Source organism: Balaenoptera physalus (assembly GCF_965194825.1).
Source record: "Balaenoptera physalus genome assembly, chromosome: 9".
In the NCBI taxonomy this organism is placed as follows: domain Eukaryota; kingdom Metazoa; phylum Chordata; class Mammalia; order Artiodactyla; family Balaenopteridae; genus Balaenoptera; species Balaenoptera physalus.
Window position 1 is genome coordinate 39,874,739 of NC_138888.1, and position 18,760 is coordinate 39,893,498.

At 33.6% G+C, this 18,760-nt stretch overlaps 1 long non-coding RNA gene across 4 annotated transcripts in view; it reads left to right on the forward strand.

Moving 5' to 3' along the window:
- Positions 1 to 18,760, forward strand: part of LOC309666931 — a 281,226-nt gene that overhangs the window by 136,462 nt on the left and 126,004 nt on the right. For 3 of the 4 annotated variants that reach the window (XR_014267359.1, XR_014267360.1, XR_014267362.1), the window contains exon 4: positions 8,850 to 12,186. This is a non-coding gene — a long non-coding RNA (uncharacterized lncRNA). The remainder of the gene's footprint in view (positions 1 to 8,849; positions 12,187 to 18,760) is intronic. The other variant, XR_014267361.1, reaches the window with a different exon arrangement.

Genomic DNA, 18,760 nt, shown 5'->3' on the forward strand with positions numbered 1-18,760 from the left:
CTAAAAGTCATGACTATACTTATTTTAGTTCTTGAGCTATAGGTTGATATTGATGGGAAATGTCTAGTAGCAAAATGAGTTCATTTTATATATCATGCTTTTGTGAGAGCAAATCAAGCTTCTGTAATAATCATCAAATAATTCCAACTCTCTGTTGTTAAGAAGAAAGGAACAAAATAGCCTTAACTTAGTATTTCCTCTTTCATTATTTTTACTTAAGCCTACATGTGAGCATTTCCTTCTCCCAAACCTTTACATCAGCAGTTTCCCAACTTGCCTTGCCATATTGATTTTATACTTTCGTCATTAATCATATCTGTCAGATTTTTTTCCCAATGAATGGACAACGTTGCAGATTGATTTCCATCTCCAAAGTGTTAAATTTCCTTCCTTTCCCAGGGTTCAGTTCACAGTGGTGTTCACTGAAAAGTGCTATGTCAAAATTCTGGGCAAATTGATTGACCTTTTTGAATCTAAATCTTCTCATCTGTTAAGAAAAAAAGGAAAAACCAAGAAGATCAAAACAGACTATATCTACACTCCCCATAGCTATAAGTAAGTATGTATAACATGTGACTAATGTAAATGAATATAACAAATCTCTCAGTAGGATTTACAATCCCACAAGCTTTTACTACTTGTGGAAGGTAGTCAATAATATAATTTAGTCAGTAGATGGCACTGTTTATTATAGTATTAGGATTAAGAAAGCAGTCACTGAATGTCAATTACCTCCCCTGATTAGGGTCCAGGTAGGAGAGGAGGAGGTTCTGTTCTTAGAGAAGAGAAGACATAGATTCTTTAAAGGTTAGAGTGACCTTGAGAAGGAATCTAGTCTGTCTTCCTGGCTCATTAGACCTTTACAAGGAAAATTCTATTTCAGATATTTTTCAAAGTGGTGGATATTTTTAACATACTTCATTTATCCCTTTCAAATTTGAAACACTCAAGAAATCTTCTATCCAAATTGCATCTTTTTTTTTTTTTTCTTCATGTCTTTTTATTTGGTCCTGAGTAAAATTAGGAACAATTCTTCTCATTCTTTTCTGTAAGATCCCTCCAGGCGTATAGGGAACACTATTATTTTACGCATGTACTTTTTCTTTCTTGGAGTCTTCAGTCTGAAAAACACATCAGATTTGGGGGAAACGACTATCCACAGTCTAATGTATGAATTCTAATATTACAGTACTATCTTGAATTATAACATACCATTATATAACATGTAAAATCTAGTATCTATAGAAGCATTTAGTTATAAAATAATCAAAACATGTAAGTGTTTATAGGACACAACATTATATACATTGCATTTCCATTAGCTGTAACCAAATCAAATCTTTTGGAGAAATTTATAGATCAAAAAAACAGATTATAATTCATAACTATCAGGTACAGAATGTTGCTTTAAACTACCATCTCTTAATCTTTCCCTCATTTTGCTATTTCTTCATGAATTTAAAAGTTTCTAAGTTAGAATAAATTAGTAATTAAAGTACCATATAAGTGAACACTATTAAATAAATATTCAGAATAGTTTTATTATAAGTTCAGAGGGTTAACCATCTTGGACAATAAAATATTACTTTTTTTCTTTAAAAATATCAAGAAAATATCAGTGTACTTAACTTTTTATAATTCTTTTTCTCTCTACTGTATTTTAAGTCTCTTAAAGTCAGGGAATATGTTTCACTTATCCATGAATCCAAAGAACATTGAAAGTACTAGCTTAATAAACATATACAGTGGTACATAATAAATATTGGTTGAATGAATACTTTCACCCAAGTTAATTCAATTGTTCAGGAGAATTATCAACTACACTGAAAGTATAGTTTCAGTAACTATTATGTCAACATTTGATTTCCCTGTGATAAGTCTACTTATCATTGTGTATTAAGACGTTTTAGTAGCTATCTTTGTGTTGTTAATAAAAAGGAAACACAAGGATAAAGAAAGGCACTTAAAAATTAATCCTGTATAGAAATGTCATTAGATTAAATAATTATCTTTTATCATCTTCTGGTTATTATGAATATATTCATTATATCATATTATTCTGTACAAAATGCTTTTTTCAGACAAAATATTGTTTTACACATTTTCTTTGTGTTCTCTTACAATTATATGCTTACTTATTATTTTAAATTATTTGGAAAACATTGAGGGTTTAATTTTTTCATTTGTTTCATTTTGTTTGGGGAATTTCGTGTTACTTGTACATTTTACTGTTTTGAAAGTGTTTCTTAAATTTCACCAATAGTCATTAATTATAGGATCGTATATGCACTGTAATCTTTATTCTATACAATTCCTGAGATTATGTCACAAAGGACCCTCTGCAGGAAACCTAATATATCTGATTAATAAATGTACTTATTACTTAAAGAAATCACTTGGTATCCTGTGATATCATTTGGTATCCTATGAATATAGTTAAACTAAATAGACTTAGCCTCTTTGAGGAGATATACAGATGGCAACAAATATATGAAAATGTGTTCAATATCATTAGCATTAGCAAAATGCTAATGATACCATGATGAAGTGGCACCACACACCTATTAGAACAGTTAAAGTAAAAATAGTAAAAACAGTGACAATACAAAATTCAGGCGAGGATGCAGAGGAACTGGCTCTCACACACATTACTGGTGAGAATGTAAAATGGTACAGCCACTTTGGAAAACAGTTTAGTTTTCTTAGAAAGTAAACATTCACTTATACAACCCAGCACTTGCAGTCCTGCACATTTATTCCAATAAAAAGAAATGAACTATTTATAATACAACAACTTGGATGAATCTCAAGGGCATTATTCTGAGTGAAAAACAATGTCTAAACATCACATACTGTATGATTTCATTGATATAACATTCTTGAGATGACAAAATTATAGAGATGGGGAACAAATTAGTGGTTGTCAGAGATTACGGATGGTGGTAGGAGAGTGCTATAAAAGGGTAGTGAGAGGAAAGAGATCTTTGTAATGATGACATAGCTCTGTATTTTGATTATGTTGGTCATTACCCAAATCTACACATGTGATAAAATGTCATAGAACTATACACACACATTATACTAATGTCAATTTTTCTGTTTTTGATATAATGCTACAGTTATGTAAGATGTAACTATTGGAGAAATTGAGTGAAGAAGACATGGTTCTTCTTTCTATTGTCTTCCCAACTTCCCAACGAATGTATAATTCTCAAGGTAAACAACTTTAAAAAGTCATTTGCCATCTTGCTTTAAATTCCAGAACAGACAACATAGTATTTTTCCTTTCTTTCCTCAATACTATTTTTAATTATTTTATACTTTAAAATGATTCTCTTCTGGTGGGTTTGTTTCAATACTTGCTAGATTAAGCTATCTTGGCAGTCTCTTCTGCTTTTGAAATAGTGGTAAATATTAAGGGTATGTGGGAGAAATTTTGCTATTTCTCTACTCAACAGCAAGGATGGCTAATACACAGAGTATGCTGAAGTTCATTGGGAAAGAAACATGCTCATGTAGGAGTGCTTATTTCTAAGATAAAAATTTTAAATGTTTTCTCTACTAGCTGAAAGAGTGATGACTGTCCTTTTTTGGAAATATAGACCATTGCTTTTGATGATTGTAAGCAGGACACTATAAAACTAGAACTTCCTTCCCATTCCATGTTATATAGTCAAGTGTGAACAGAGAAAGAAACCATTAGGAATAAATCTTCCATTTATTCCCCAATCAAATTATGTACAATACAGTGAAATTCTTTGCATTTCTATTTGGCTCACAGATGTGTCTGGAAGGAACCTGACTTGCAGTTCAGGATGTCTAGCCATAAATTATTCTCTTCCTGATAGTGTGATACAAAGGATATGGATTTTAACTACTGATTCTACTGCTAAGGACCCTTGAAAATCACTATTCTGTCTGAAGAACTTTTGAAGTAAAAATGTGAGATACTTATCTGTCACTCACAGATACATAGCTTAGATCACAAGTTTGGAAAATGCTATAAATTGTATGCCCCTAGATCTGCAATAATTTGTGATTATTCCTTACTATCATCCCTTAACTGGTTGAAGTTATTCCTGCAGTCACTCACAAAAACTAAAATAACATCATTTTCGGCCCAAATTATAATAAAATACTCACTTTATTAAATATATTTGTCCATGAATATTTGGCCTAAAACTATTTTTATATTTCTCTATAAACATATGTAAAATAACTTTATGAGCTAAAATATACTTTTAAAAAACTGTCTTACAAGCCTTTTGCAAAACATGTTGATGCCTCTTTCTATATGTTGAAGCAATTCTTTATACTTTCACTCTTTTCTTCTTCACTTATTACTGAAGTCCAGAAGTGAGTGTATATTTCAACAAATACTTCTTCCAGCTTCAGGTCTATTATATACTTTACATGATCCAAGGGTATGGTATTGTACTTGTACCTGTCTAGGTCTCGGTCTTTATTTCCATCATGTTCTACATTTCCTAGTGAGCTCCCTGAGGACAAAGCTCAGGAGCACTGTCTATAGCCCTGAGTATGAAGTGACCTGCATGATGGGTATTCAAGATGAATGTGGTAGTTATAATTCTGCACTTAGAAATTTAATTTATTTCAACTGAATACTTCTAAAGGAATTTAATTTATTTTAATTAAATTCCTTTAGAAGTATTAGTTCAATACATGAAAGGAGAAGCTGTGTAACGTGTAACAATACTCTACTAGAGACCAAAATGGCCTAAGAAGCATGGCCAGGAGACCAGAGTGGCTCAGCCTTCCTCACCTTGGCTCAGCCTTTCTTGCTGTAACTGCAATACGGTGTACACTGCAACAATCTGTGCTCCATCTCCACTCACCCTTGTAGACTAGAAAATAACTGGACTTAATCCTATGCCTGTATAAAATAGGAAATGTGTTTCTCAACTCTTTAGCCCATGTCTCCTTTCAATAGGTTGAAAAATCTCATCCCTTTCTTTGAAGTTAATTGAAATACCCAAATAAATTAAGACGACACACCCACACAAACTCTAAAGTCATTAAACTGCTAAATATGATGTTTCAAAGTTGTCCACGACCACTAGTCTTGATTCTCATATACACACATTGATGTAAAAGGCTCTAAGCTCACATCTCCGTAAACCAACCCTCACTAGTATCAATGACTGAGAATAGGTGTTGAGTTGGAGTGTTGGTTTGAAGTGCTGTTGCTTTGGTGTTTTTCAGAATATCTTAAAATGTGAATAGTGAATACACATGTGAATACTGTTATATGACAAATGCCCCAGGGCTCCAAAAAAGAGGCAGAGTGTGAAGTATAATAAAGCCTGGATGGTTTTTCAGTTCAGTCAATCAAAAAGGGGTCCGACTAGTTCTGCAGGTCATCAGTTTTCTCATTGCCCTCTTCTAGGCTATACCATGAAGCTCACAGGGTTTGCCAACATTCATTGACCAAAGAATTCAATAAAATACTCCTTATTATATTTGTTATATTGTAATTATTATAATATATAATTATTATAATAATACTTTCTCTATTATAATTATACTTTATAATATACTTTATAATATACTTTCTCTATTATAATTATTATAATATATAATTATTTTAATAATTCTAAAATTTATATGGAACCACAAAAGACCCTGAAGAGCCAAAGCACTTTTGAGAAAAAAGAATAAAGCTAGAGGTATAACACTCCATGACTTCATACTGTACTGCAAAACTACAGTAATCAAAACAGTATGGTACAGGTACAAAAACAGACACATAGATCAATGGTACATAATAGAGAGCACAGAAATAAAATCACTAACCTATGGTCAATTAATCTATGACAAAGGAGGCAAGGAAATATAAAGGAGAAAAGACAGTCTCTTCAATAAGTGGTGCTGGGAAAACTGGACAGCTACACGTAAAAAATGAAATTAGAACATTTTCTTACACCATATACAAAAATAAACTCAAAATAGATTAAAGGCCTAAATGTAAGGCCTAAATGTAAGAACTTAAAATAGATGAAAGGCCTAAATGTAAAGGCCTAAATGTAATAGATTAAAGGCCTAAATGTAAGAAACCATAAATCTCCTAGAAGAAAACATAGGCAGAACACTCTTTGACATAAATCGTAGCAATATTTTTTTGAATCTGTCCGCTAAAGCAAAAGAAACAAAAGCAAAAATAAACAAATGGAACCTAATTAAACATGAAAGCTTTTGCACAGCAAAGGAAACCATCAACAAAATGAAAAGACAACCTACTGAATGGGAGAAAATATTTGCAATTCATATGACTGGTAAGGGGTTAATATCCAACATCTATAAATAGCTCATACAACCCAACATCAAAAACAAACAAACAACCCTATTAAAAAATGGGCAGAAGAACTGAATAGGCATTTTTCCAAAGAGGAAATGCAGTGGTCAACAGGTACATGAAAAGATGCTCAACAACGTTAATCATCAGGTAAATGCAAATCAAAACCACAATGAGATATCACCTCACACTGATTAGAATTGCTATAATCAAAAAGAACACGAATAACAAATGTTGGCAAGGATGTGGAGAAAAGGGGATCCTTGTACACTGGTGGTGGAAATATAAATTGGTACAAACACTATGGAAAACAATATGGAGGTTCCTCAAAAAATTAAAAATAGAATTGCCGTACAAATCCAGCAATTCCACTTCTGGGTATTTATCCAAAGACAATGAAAACACGATTTGAAAAGAGGTATACATCCCCATGTTCATTGTAGCCTTATTTACAATAGCCAAGATATGGAAACTACCTGTGTCCATTGATGGATAAATGTATAAAAAAATTGTGGAACATATATACAATGGAATCTTATTCAGCCATGAAAAAGAATGAAATCATTCCTTTTGCAACAACATGCGTGAACTTTGAGAACATTATGTTAAGTGAAATAAGTCAGAAAGAGAAAGACAAATACTATATGATTTCTCTTGTATGTGGAATCTAAAAAAAACCCAAAAACAACAAAAGAAGCTCATAGATACAGAGAATAGATCATTGGTTGCAAGAAGCAGGGAGTGAGGGATGGGAGAAATAAGTGAACTGGGTTTTTTTGTTTGTTTGTTTTTTGTTTTTGGTTTTCAGCTTTGTGTTTTTTTAGTTTAAATAAATTAAATAAAAATTTAAAAGAAAAAAAATTTATATAATTTTCTGAGTTTTAGTACAACATGTTCCTCTTAAGAATGCAATGAGGTTGATGTTTCCAAAAGCTCTTAAATTCTGAAATATAGGAAGAATGCTTTTCAGCATTGAAACCCAAAGGCCACCTAGACACAATGTGGTGAGCAGACAAATGATAATATCCTAAGACAAATCTAAAATATGCTTTGCCCAACCATATTAATCTGTTGGAAGAGTCACGTGATCTGGCTACTTGAAGCAAAACCTACACTGTGTTATGCTACTTTTCTTAGGTGGAAGTCATGCCACGTTGCAGGAAGGTGTGTTTAATGTTTCATTTCTAATTACACCCCTGAAAAAGTTATTCCATACATATCATGCAAGAATCTAACTGCAAAAGAAAAAGAATTCTGACTTAAGAAGGCTGGATAACATTTACCTGTTTAGGTATGCATTTCACCACACCCCATACCTTCTTATTTCCTCTTTCTTCTAATATAGAGCATGTGTTTTCATTTCCCATTTTTGACTTAAAATTTTATGACAATAATAATTCATTACATTTACTTAGAACGAGAAATTCATCTAATGACTCATGTGTAAAGGGATGCTTACAAAATAAAAATCAGTGAGCATGTTGTACCATCCAAGTGTTTCCAGAGTTACTTAGACTTGTCCTAACTAATGCTGTACACTTTGAAATAAAGCAGAATGCAGAACTTCTGTGGTTTGTGACCCCTTCCAAAATATGGCAGAATTTATAGTCATTGCATGTAAAAAAATATATAATTATCATTATAATTTTTTCTTGTAACTAAAATTCTGAATGAGCCCAAACATAGACTTGTGAGTTCATTTTTCTATAATAAAAGAAAAAATAAGAATTTTTAAAGGATTAAGTTGTATACAATTTCTGATCGTGTATCTTAGTGCTTAAAAGACTCTTGACTTTTAAAAGAAGGGTAAAAATGCTACTATCTACTATAGAAATTTTTCTTGACAACTTGGCTTTCGGGGCCTATCAATCTGAAGACAACTATTTACTTTGAATACTAACAAATCTGAATTTGGGATATATCTTACAATGAAGATATGTTAGCGCCCTATTGTAACTTAATTGGTAATTTTTTTCATGTCTTACAACTGATGGTGTCTTAACTTTGGTGAAATATTGCAGCTGTTAAGATGGATGAATTGATCTGACTTATTAATCCCTTTACACTTATGTTTCTAGTAAACTTCTTTCACTTTCTGTCCTGTATCATCCTCTGGCTTCAGCCCATTGTACCTTACCTCTGGGCCACAATTCTCTTGCCTATAAAATAAAGGCGATGGAGCAAGTAGTTTCCAATGTCCCTACATTTTGAATGTGTTCTGATTTACTTCTTTACTGACTACCTAATATCTTTGTCTTTCCTGAAGAGGGCATCCACGAGGGCACAATGGATCCCTCCAGTTCCTTAACTGAACACAAAGAAAAGGTAGTAATACAAAATGTGATGGAGGTAGGTGGGAATAATTAAGGGGTAGCCTCTCACTTAAGTAAAATACAGCTTAGATCAGGAAACACAATATATTTGCTTACATTTAGGTCTGATAGTCTTAAAGGATAATCCCTTTACGTGATCCAGAATTCTGGGAAGATCTATGGGAATTTGTGAGGAAGTCAAAAACTATTCTTATTCTTTTTAGGTCAATGGAGAAAATATTAAAGAGCTAATGACCTTCTCTTGTTCCTTGGTTTCTTTGAGAAAGGACCTGAGGGTCACCACCAAGCAATGAAGGAGGTGAGGACTAGTGTAAGTGTCATTCTACACCACAGTCAGGCAATATGGAACTCGTCTTATAGACTGTTGCCGATTTGTGTTACTCAAGCCAGAAATTGGATTCCTCCCTCCTTGTTTGTAACTCCTCACATCAAATCAATTAGAAATCTTATTGATTCTAATTAACAAACATCTCCCAAAGCTTTCTACCTTTCCCCATCACCACCGTCACTACCCTGATTCACACTACATCATCTCTCATCTGGGTTATTACAACAACCTTCCAAAAGGTCTCCACGTATCTAATCTTGCTTCCTCTTGTTCATTACAGTGAGGCTATTGTATCTGAAAGCTTTTTAAAGCATGAAACATATGTAAAGTACTTCCTGGAATAAAACCTCAAAGCCACCTAGATACAGTGTGGTGAGCAGAATTATGGACAAATCTCTAATGCCCTTTGGGTTTTATAAAGTTCAATGATTCTTTATTGCTTTTAGAAGAAAGTCCAGGTTTTTTTTAACCTGGCTTCCAACATTTTTAATGTTACAACACATTAAAATCATAATATTTAAGTGGCTCACAGGGATACCCTGAAGTGGAGGGATTTGAAGAGTCTACATTGATACTGGACTTTTTAAAAAAATCATTACATTTTATCTAGGTCACATAATTACAATAAGAAAAATAAAATACAAAGTGTTAGGGAAGAAACTAAATAATTTTACTTGTATAAATCTTTCACATAAAATATTTTAAATTTTTTCTACTAAAATTTTAAAACCTGTAAACAGATTACAACTTTTATATTAAAATTTATGTCTCAAGTGGCTTCACCAAATTTCTAATCAAGACTTTTTAATGATGACCTCTCTGAAATCTTGACAGATCAATCTGTAAGAAACATTGGTCTCACAAAAAGTAGCTAATGACAGAGATGTGTTAATCACTCTTTTTATATTGATGAAAATGACTTTCTCATCATTAACCAGAATTTGGATAACTTGAGCTACTTACATGGTCCTTATTATACGCAATTCTTCTTAAATCTAACAGCTCTTTCTTTTCTTTCATTGATTAGTATCACCTCAAAATTTCTGATGGTAATGCAAAATGATTTCTAATTCAATAAGACTTTTCATTTCAAAATTTCAAAATAATGAAATTTTTCCTCAAGTTGCTCTAACAGCCTGTACTAGTCAGGGTTCTCCAGAGAAACAGAACAGAACCAACAAGATATTATACATATATGGAGAAGGAGAGAGAGAGAGAGAGGGAGAGAGAGAGATTTTTTTAAGGAACTGGCTCATGTGACTCTGGAGGCTTGGTGAGTGCAAAATCTGATGGCGGAGGAAAGCAGCCTGGAAACTCAGGAAGGACTTGTGGTTCAAGTCCAAAGGCAGTTTGCTGTAAAATCAGAAAGGTAATTTGATGATTACATTGCAAATGTAATTGGTGGAGGTCATGGGGTGGAGGTCACATTTTTGTTCGAGTCAAGCCTTCAACTGATTGAATGAGACCCACCTACATAATGAAGGGCAACCTGCTTTACTCAAAGTCCACATTTTTTAATGTAAATATCATACAAAAACACCCTCACAGAAACACCCAGAGTAATGTTTGACCAAATATCTGGGCACTGAGGCTCGGGCGAGTTGACACATAAAATTAACTACCACAACAGTCTTAATTAGTCTTAGAATTCAAATTATGATTCTGACTAAATATTGCTGATGAGCAACTTCCCCTTCCAAAAGAAAATTTTTGCTCTGAATTTGTAAACTTTATGAGTACATATTAATAGAATATTTATATGGTCCTAGAAAGTTTTAAGTTTATTTAAGTGCTTAAAAAGTTCAGTTAAGTAACCTTTTTTTGGGAGCCAATAACTTGCATTTTATTTTACTTTTGTTATTGCTCATGAGTATCAAATATAATCCAGGACTAAACAGTACAGTGAGGTAAAAAGTTGAGAAATTCTCAAATATGGAGTAAAATATCCTAAATTTAAATCCCATGCACAAAATTCAGAATCACAACAAGATTTATGGTTAGACCCTGCTTTACAATGTGACTGAGGTTCAGAAAAGTGAATTAAGAGACAAATGTAGAGTCAGAAGGGCAAACCACAAGGATGAAGAATATGGGCTTTGCAGTCACACAGTTTGGGACCAAAACTATTTTTGGAGCTAAAGTTTCTTCTTCTGCATGATGCAGATAGTAATACCTGCCTCACAGGCCTGAAATAAAAAGTAAATAAGAAAAAAATACACAGTCCTCAGCACAGTGACTGATGCAAAGTAAGTGTTCAACAAATAGAAGCTGGTATAATTTTTGTTTATATATTTTTTTCATTTTGTTTATCATTCTTTATTATTACCCTAATTAAGGAGCTGGGATTTGATCCTGGGAATGCTTTTGCTAAAGCTCATTTTCAGTAAACTATTTCTCAAGCTGGTATTTCTGTAGAACTGATCAGGAACTAAATACTACCCAAGGAGAATAAAAAAGGAAGTGAATGAAAAAAAGTAATACTAAGAAAATAAATACTGCAGTACATATCAATCACCTAATAAAAGCCTCTTATCACCAAGATAAGAGTGGGTGGAGACACTTCACTAAATTACTATCAAAGCATTGTGGTAGCATTTGTCTTAAGTGTGCCAGAAAAGGAAAATCTTTTTCCCCCTGTACATTCATCTCATTCATCTCTACAGCTGTGGAAAAAATATTAGTAAATCTGTTCTTGGAGGGCTGAGGTGAGTGTTTAAGCCCCTTTTAGCACCAGCTACAGTTCAGAAACCCTCCATCAGCAACACCAAGTGACTCTTTTCTCTCTTCTGACCATTTCTCTTCTTGGCCTCTGTTTAGATTTTTCTTTATCACAAGTGCTGGGCTATTGTGAGTGCAAGACCTATCATATTTTGCTCAAATCTTGTGGTGGTTACAGTGGTTGTTGCTCCTGTTGCTGAAATTGCATTTCTGATAACCTAAATTAGACCTCTGGGCATGGCTCATTCTGACCACAGCTAGTTGTCATTTCATATTTCTATCTGTGAGAGGTAACTGTCTGCTGTCTTCAAAACCAACAATCAAATAAAATTCTTTCCCTTTCTTTTAGATGTTTCTGGTATATTCCTGGGAACTGTGGAGAAATGAAACATGAAAGACAGGACAAAGTCCCTTCTCTCAAAGGGCTTTATTCTAGAGCACACAGGATAACAATTGCATGAAGCCAAGGACAGACGTCTCCCTACATTCATCAGGTTGGTACTAGTTCCTTACAAGGTGGAAGGTATTGTGGTAGAAGCTGTGAATAACAAAAAGCTGTGTTATAAATGTTTCCTGCTGTCTAAGCCTGAGAATCAAATAAGGTCACTCACTGCAGAAAATGGTACATACACTAAGCCTTGAATTATAGGTTCAACGTCAATCAGTGATGATTATTGGGGAAAAAAAATCTCACATGGAGGGAAATACAGGGTAAGAAAGAACAATGCAGAACCAGGGAACTCTTAATAACAGTTTTATTATAATACAGTGGAAGAATTAAAATTATCAAAAATAAGTCTATAAACATGAGTTGATAAATTCTACAAAAGGTATTGAGTTTGTATTTGGGAGAATTTTTAAAGTGTTTTTTAAAAAAGAATTGGCATAATCAAAGAAATGTGCCACGTTTATAGAACGATTAATGTAGTATTAATGGCAACAAAATTTTGGAAGCATAGATTTGGAATGAGAAGTTGTTCCATCTATGAGCAATTGCCCAGTTTTTATTGCTTACAGTTTTGAACTAGTAAGTTGAGAATTTAAAAGAGAACATGAGTGTGATAGACGCTAAGATCCTCCAGGACCTAGTGACTTTTTAGGTGAAAACAAAGAGTGAAAGTCACCTCTGATAATTCATGAATGATCAAAATATAGCCAGTACCATAAAAAGTCGGAGGACTTGCACAGAAGTTGTGAGGAGTGGTATGTGGACAAGGGCAAGGAAAGGAGGAATTGAGGTTTAACAGCTGGTCCAGGTAGGAACAGAGGAGTAAATCTGAGGAGAAAAAGTCAGTAGAAGACAGAAATGTAAGGCTCATCTATGTGGAATTGATTATTAAAGCCATGAGCACAGATGGTATCACTGGGAAAAGAAGAGCATATGAGAACAAAAAGAACTTACATTTTTTGATCACTTTTTATATATTAGAACCTGGGTTTGGTATTTCATATATAGCATTTCATTTATCTAGTGTAAAAAATCTTAGAAAATGTCCAAAACAGGCATGGAAAAAAGAGGAAAAGGGCATTGAAGGAGAAAGAATAGTGGGAGGAGAAAGGAATAAAGGAAAACAAAGTTAATACGTTGTCATATTATCTAAAGCAAAAGGAAGGAAGAGAGGCAGAGGCTGCTCTGCATTGTCAAATTCTGAGTTGGGGGCAAGGCGAGGGGAGCATTGAAGATGAAACCCAAGAATAGGTTGATTTTTAATGATCTTTGAGATTCATGGCATAAACTGTGGGAATGAAAACAAGATTTCCAGGCCTTAGGAATGAGTTTGTAAAATGTTCATGGTAGCACGTGAGAGACTAGTGTCTTTTCCTTATAGTCCCTTAGCACTACAGAAAACAATGCAATGTTCCCTGTACTTTATCCCTTGCATCTTCTTCCTTGTGGTCTTTGGTCTAATTTTTGTCTGTTCTTGTGTCTGTGAAAAAGATGGCTCTAGGTACACTGGACCTTTCATTAAAGAAATGATCATAGAACTCCGTTTATAAACCTGATACTAAAAATACACCAGTGAATTATTTTTCTTCCTAATGGTTTTGAGCATCTTCTCTGTGTCAGTACTGTTGCTTTGTGTGTACTATCTAATTTATTCTCAGAATGACCTTATTGCATCATTGTTATTATTTTCATTTGTCAGTGAGGCAAACAGAGGCACAGACAGGTTATTTTTCTGATACAAAACACTCTCCAAATAGAAATTGGAAGCAGTTTTGTATGTAATGGATTATGTGTCTTTTGCATTTGTGATTTAGATGGATCAGTAGTATGATCCATGATCTTAACTGCCATTTTATGCTTCGTTCTATTTGTTTCCAACAAACATCAGTGAATACTTTTCACGTATGTCCCACGTGGAGAAGATATGATAGCTTTCTTTATACTGAGAGTGAGCATCTTCAAAAGTGAATAAAAATGGAAAAAAGTAAATGAAACAAATTTATAAAATTAGTAATTTAGGAAAACAAAATATAAATTATTTTAATTAAATATGAAAAAAATTAAGTTCAAGACAATTCATAATTCTTATATTGTGAGCTTTTTGTCAGTGTATATTATTGTAGTAATTGAGGTGTTTTGAGGTTTCATGTAAGACGCTCTTTCAAAGGTATTATATTCGGTTTCTCTCTCCTTTTATACATTTATTTAATGAGGTTTGCATTTAACATTTTTCATACATGGGTATATTTCACATTGATGTATTAAATACTGTTGAGATTTTTCTTTCTGTATTTTTATAATCTAGTAGGTTATAATTCTTAATTGCTTCTATTGCGAAACTATTTTAAAAAACTGGCTAAATAAAAATAATATTGTAATAAGGGTGGAGTGAATCTATTGTTTTTATAAAAATCTTTCCAAGTTGTTCTCTTCACTTTTGTTTTGATATTCAGTCACAGAAACTAAGTAAACGAAACCTCTTTAGGGATAATAGGAATGTAAAAAATACAGACATGCGTGCACACACACACACACAATGTTCATCTCCTTATAAGACACATTTAGAATATTAGACAGGTGAAGAAAAGTCTTAAGGACAAATACTGATTTTCCCATTTCGGTCTTGGAGAGTCAGGCAGAGATACCTCTTGTTTGTTTTTAGGATGCCCAAGTGTTCCATTAGTTCAGTCAAAGATTTAATCAATCATCCAGATGTTTGAACAATTGTCCAAATGTTTTTGTCAACTTTGTGTGAAATAACTGAATGGCCCGAACTGACTTGAATTGTTATCTTAATGCATGGCAGAGTTCAACTGAGGAAAGTATTAAATGGATCCCAACCAATGGCCTTAATAGAGAAGTAGAAACTGGTACTCCCACATTCCCATTAAATCCTGGGGTCATGCCTATTCACTTTGGTAAAATTGAACTCAAAATTTAGAGAGGTTCTGCCCCAAGAATCTAAAGACCTAGTCTGAAGGGATCTTTTGAATATTTCTTTAGTTGTATAAAATTTGAAAAAAAAAATCAAATTGGTTACTACCTTTTATATCTGTCTCACTTTAGATCAAGTTCAAAGCTGGAAATGTCACTTTAGTTTCCTTAAAATAAATTTTTTTGAATGAAATTATTAGGATTTCTTAGATTACCAAATGTTGCAAAATGGTGCATGGAATGATAGTGGAAAGAAAGGACGAACTTTAGAAATAAACACATCTGGTTTTGAATCTTAGCTCTGCTATTATAAATAACTTGATGTTGAGTAAGTTATTTTTTTCCTAATCTTCAATTTTCTCATCTGTAAATTTCAATATTATTGTAAAGTTTAGCTATTAATGAACATAAAACGGCTAGAACATTATAACTCATAGCTATTATGATTTTCTTAATCATAATAGATACATTTCTTTAAGATGGAGTGTGTCATATCTATATGGAATTTAAACTTTATATTAGTGCTTAGAATCTTTGTATACTCAGTTTTCAACCTGCAACTACTTGGGGCTAGTATTCATTAATCCATTCATCAAATTTTTTAACACTATATTCCTGGTACTGTCTCAGCAATGGGGAAACAGTGAGGAAAAAATAGAAAAAAAAAAAAGAAAATAGACATAGTCTCTGTCCAATTAGAATTTGAAATTAATTTGGAAGAAAAACCAAAAAGGTAAATAATCAGATTTTTTAAATATATGATTCTGGAGTGTACTCTACTCAAAAAAGTACAGTAAAAGAAAAAAAAAAAGTACAGGTACTGTAAGAAAGTAGAACTGAATGGCCCGATTTAATTTGAATTGTTAGGAAGGGTCTGAGTAAGTGCTATTCAACCTGATTCTTGAAGGGTAAGTGTGGTCAGTAGGTAAATCATGGGGAAAATGGTAATTCCATGCAGAGAAAACTGATGTGTAAAAGTCCTGAGTCAGGAAAGAGCTTTCTGCATTGAGAAACTAAAACAAGATTGGTGGGGTTGGAAAGTTGGGACAAGGGGTGGCATGATCAGAGGGGAGTCTGGGGTAATGGAAGGGAAAGACAATGAAAAGCATTTTAGAGTCACTCTTAAGCTTAATCTCAAGAGGATAGAACTGAACACTTGCTTTATTTAGCCTCTTTTCACCCCTCTTCCACCAAAAGCCATGTGGAAGTTAGAAAAGAACATTTTACAGGCTGAATTCTCAAAACCAAGAAAGAGAACTCTCAAGGGACTAGAACATGGAAGGAAACCCTGACAGCAGAAGGTCAAATTGAAAAGAGAAAAAAGAATGCAAAATGTGCAAGAGAAAGTTCTGCCTTAGAAGGTGAGAAAGAGCACGGCATCTTCATGACGTCAGTAAGTGACACCAGGGCCCACAGAGCCCAGGGCAACCAACACAACGGTGGGCTGGAGTAGCACAAAGGGGAATGTATAAAGCAAATACTGGTAACCCCACAAAGGAAAATGGGCAAGTTCATAATCACAGCGAGAGGCTGAACACCTCTCTCTCAGGAACCAACCGAGAAACCACCCGCTAATAAGGAGGGATACGGAGGAGTTGTGTAATGCACTTAACAAGCCTGATTGAATAGCTACACAAAGAAGCCTGCACCATACCCAGAAAACTGCATGTCATTTTCAAGCACACAGACTACAGCCACAAAAATTTACCATGCGCTAGACCACAATGGGAATGTCAGCAAATTCCATAAAGGTGATATTATACAGGCTCCATTTACTTATGCATCAACAATTACAAGAAATTCCACTATTCAAAAAAAATCCCCATATACCAGGAAATTAAGCACACAGACACATACACGCAACTGCAAATAATTATTAAAGTGAAAATCAATGTGGAACTTATAAACTATTTGGAGCTGAATAAACAAATGAAAAGTGCTACTTAACAAAACTAGTGGAATATGACTGAAGCAAAACTGAGAAGAAAAGATATAAACTTAAATGTATCTATTTGAAAAGAAGATTGAAAATAAATGATCTTTGCTTTTAAGACAAGAATCTAGGAAAACAAAACAAACATAAAACAGAAGAAAGTGATTAATATAAATGAAAGCACAAAACAACTAACTATAAAATTTAAAAATGGATAAGTAAAAACAAAACCCAGTACTTTGAAAAGAATAATAAGTTACTTTAGCAAATATAACTAAGATTTTAAAAATACAAATAATTGTCAGAAATGAAAAGTGAAACAAGAACAACACAGAGGAGACTAAAAAATTGTAAGAAAGCAATAAACTGCAGAGCAGTACATTTGTAAACCTAAATTAAACCAATAATTAATTTCCAAAAAATAAATTTTAAATGTATATACTTTTCTGAAGCTTATTATAGTTCAAAAATAGGTTTAAAATTAATGGTAATTAAAATATATTCTCCAGGAGAATAAAAAAAAAAGAGAGGAGAGGAGGAATCTAGCTAAAATGTTCCAGGTGAGTAAAAGTTGTGGGACAAAAGAAGTGGTTCCTTTAGGGCATGTTTAGGACTGTAGTATTCTGTGCCAGGCAAGTTTTCAGGGAGAGATGGTAGGAATATGTAATTTAATATTATTTATTAATATTGGTCATTACTGAAACCTCTAAGTCTTAAACAGTCATTCTGCTTTTTTTTCTGTTCTGGCCCAAATCTCAGAATCTAGGCTATTATGAGGGTATTTAATTTGAAGCCCTTGGAAGCTCTATCAGACCTCCAAGAGTCAAAGAAAATAAGAATGGCTTCTAATAGTTCCCTCCCACCCCAATGAGTGCTCAGAATTCAAAAATAATTCTAATAATAATTTATACAATTTTCTAGGCTATATATACTTTCTTAAAATATTTCTTTTCCTGGCCCAGGCCCCTCTGACAACTGATATTAATGTTTTAGAGAAGTGCATACAGTCTCAAAAATTGTATGAATTATCATTTATAATTGAGTTGGAAAAGGGCGAGACCATCTGATCTCTTTTCCCCACTAAATAAATGCTTTCTCATGATGATGTGAACTTTATTTGTTATTTGAACTTTTTAGGGGACAAATATGTTTCTTTTTTTCTACCATCAGGGCTGAGAATGTGCATCTAGAGATGAATGCATCACTGGTGACCCTGAACACCCTTCCTCTGTGACTGGGTTAACTTTACTCAGTGTGTTGGTGGCCCAGGTAGTGCCATCGTGCACCTGCCTTCTCACCCTTCGATTTTGGCTTTTAGATATTGTGCCCTTTTTACAAAGGATTACTTGAAAAATACAAGGCATAAATAAAATAGAAGTAAATATGATGAAAAATCATGTGAGAAATGCGCACACTTCAGGGTGGATGAGTTTGGTAGGTCTGCCATAACAAAGTACCACAGACTGGGTGGCTTAAACAATAGAAATTTCTTTTCTCACAGTTCTGGAGGCTGGAAGTCTGAAATCAAAGTGTCAACAGAGTTGGTTTCCTTCTGAGACCTCTCTCCTTGGCTTGCAGGAAGCCACCGTCTCCTGTGCCTTCACATGGTCTTCCCTCTGTGCCCATCTGTGTCCAAATTTCCTCTTCTTATAAAGACACCAGTCATATCAGATTAGAATCCATCCTATTGACCTCATTTTAACTTAATTACATCTTTAGAGACCCCGCCTCTAAATACAGTCACATTCTGAGG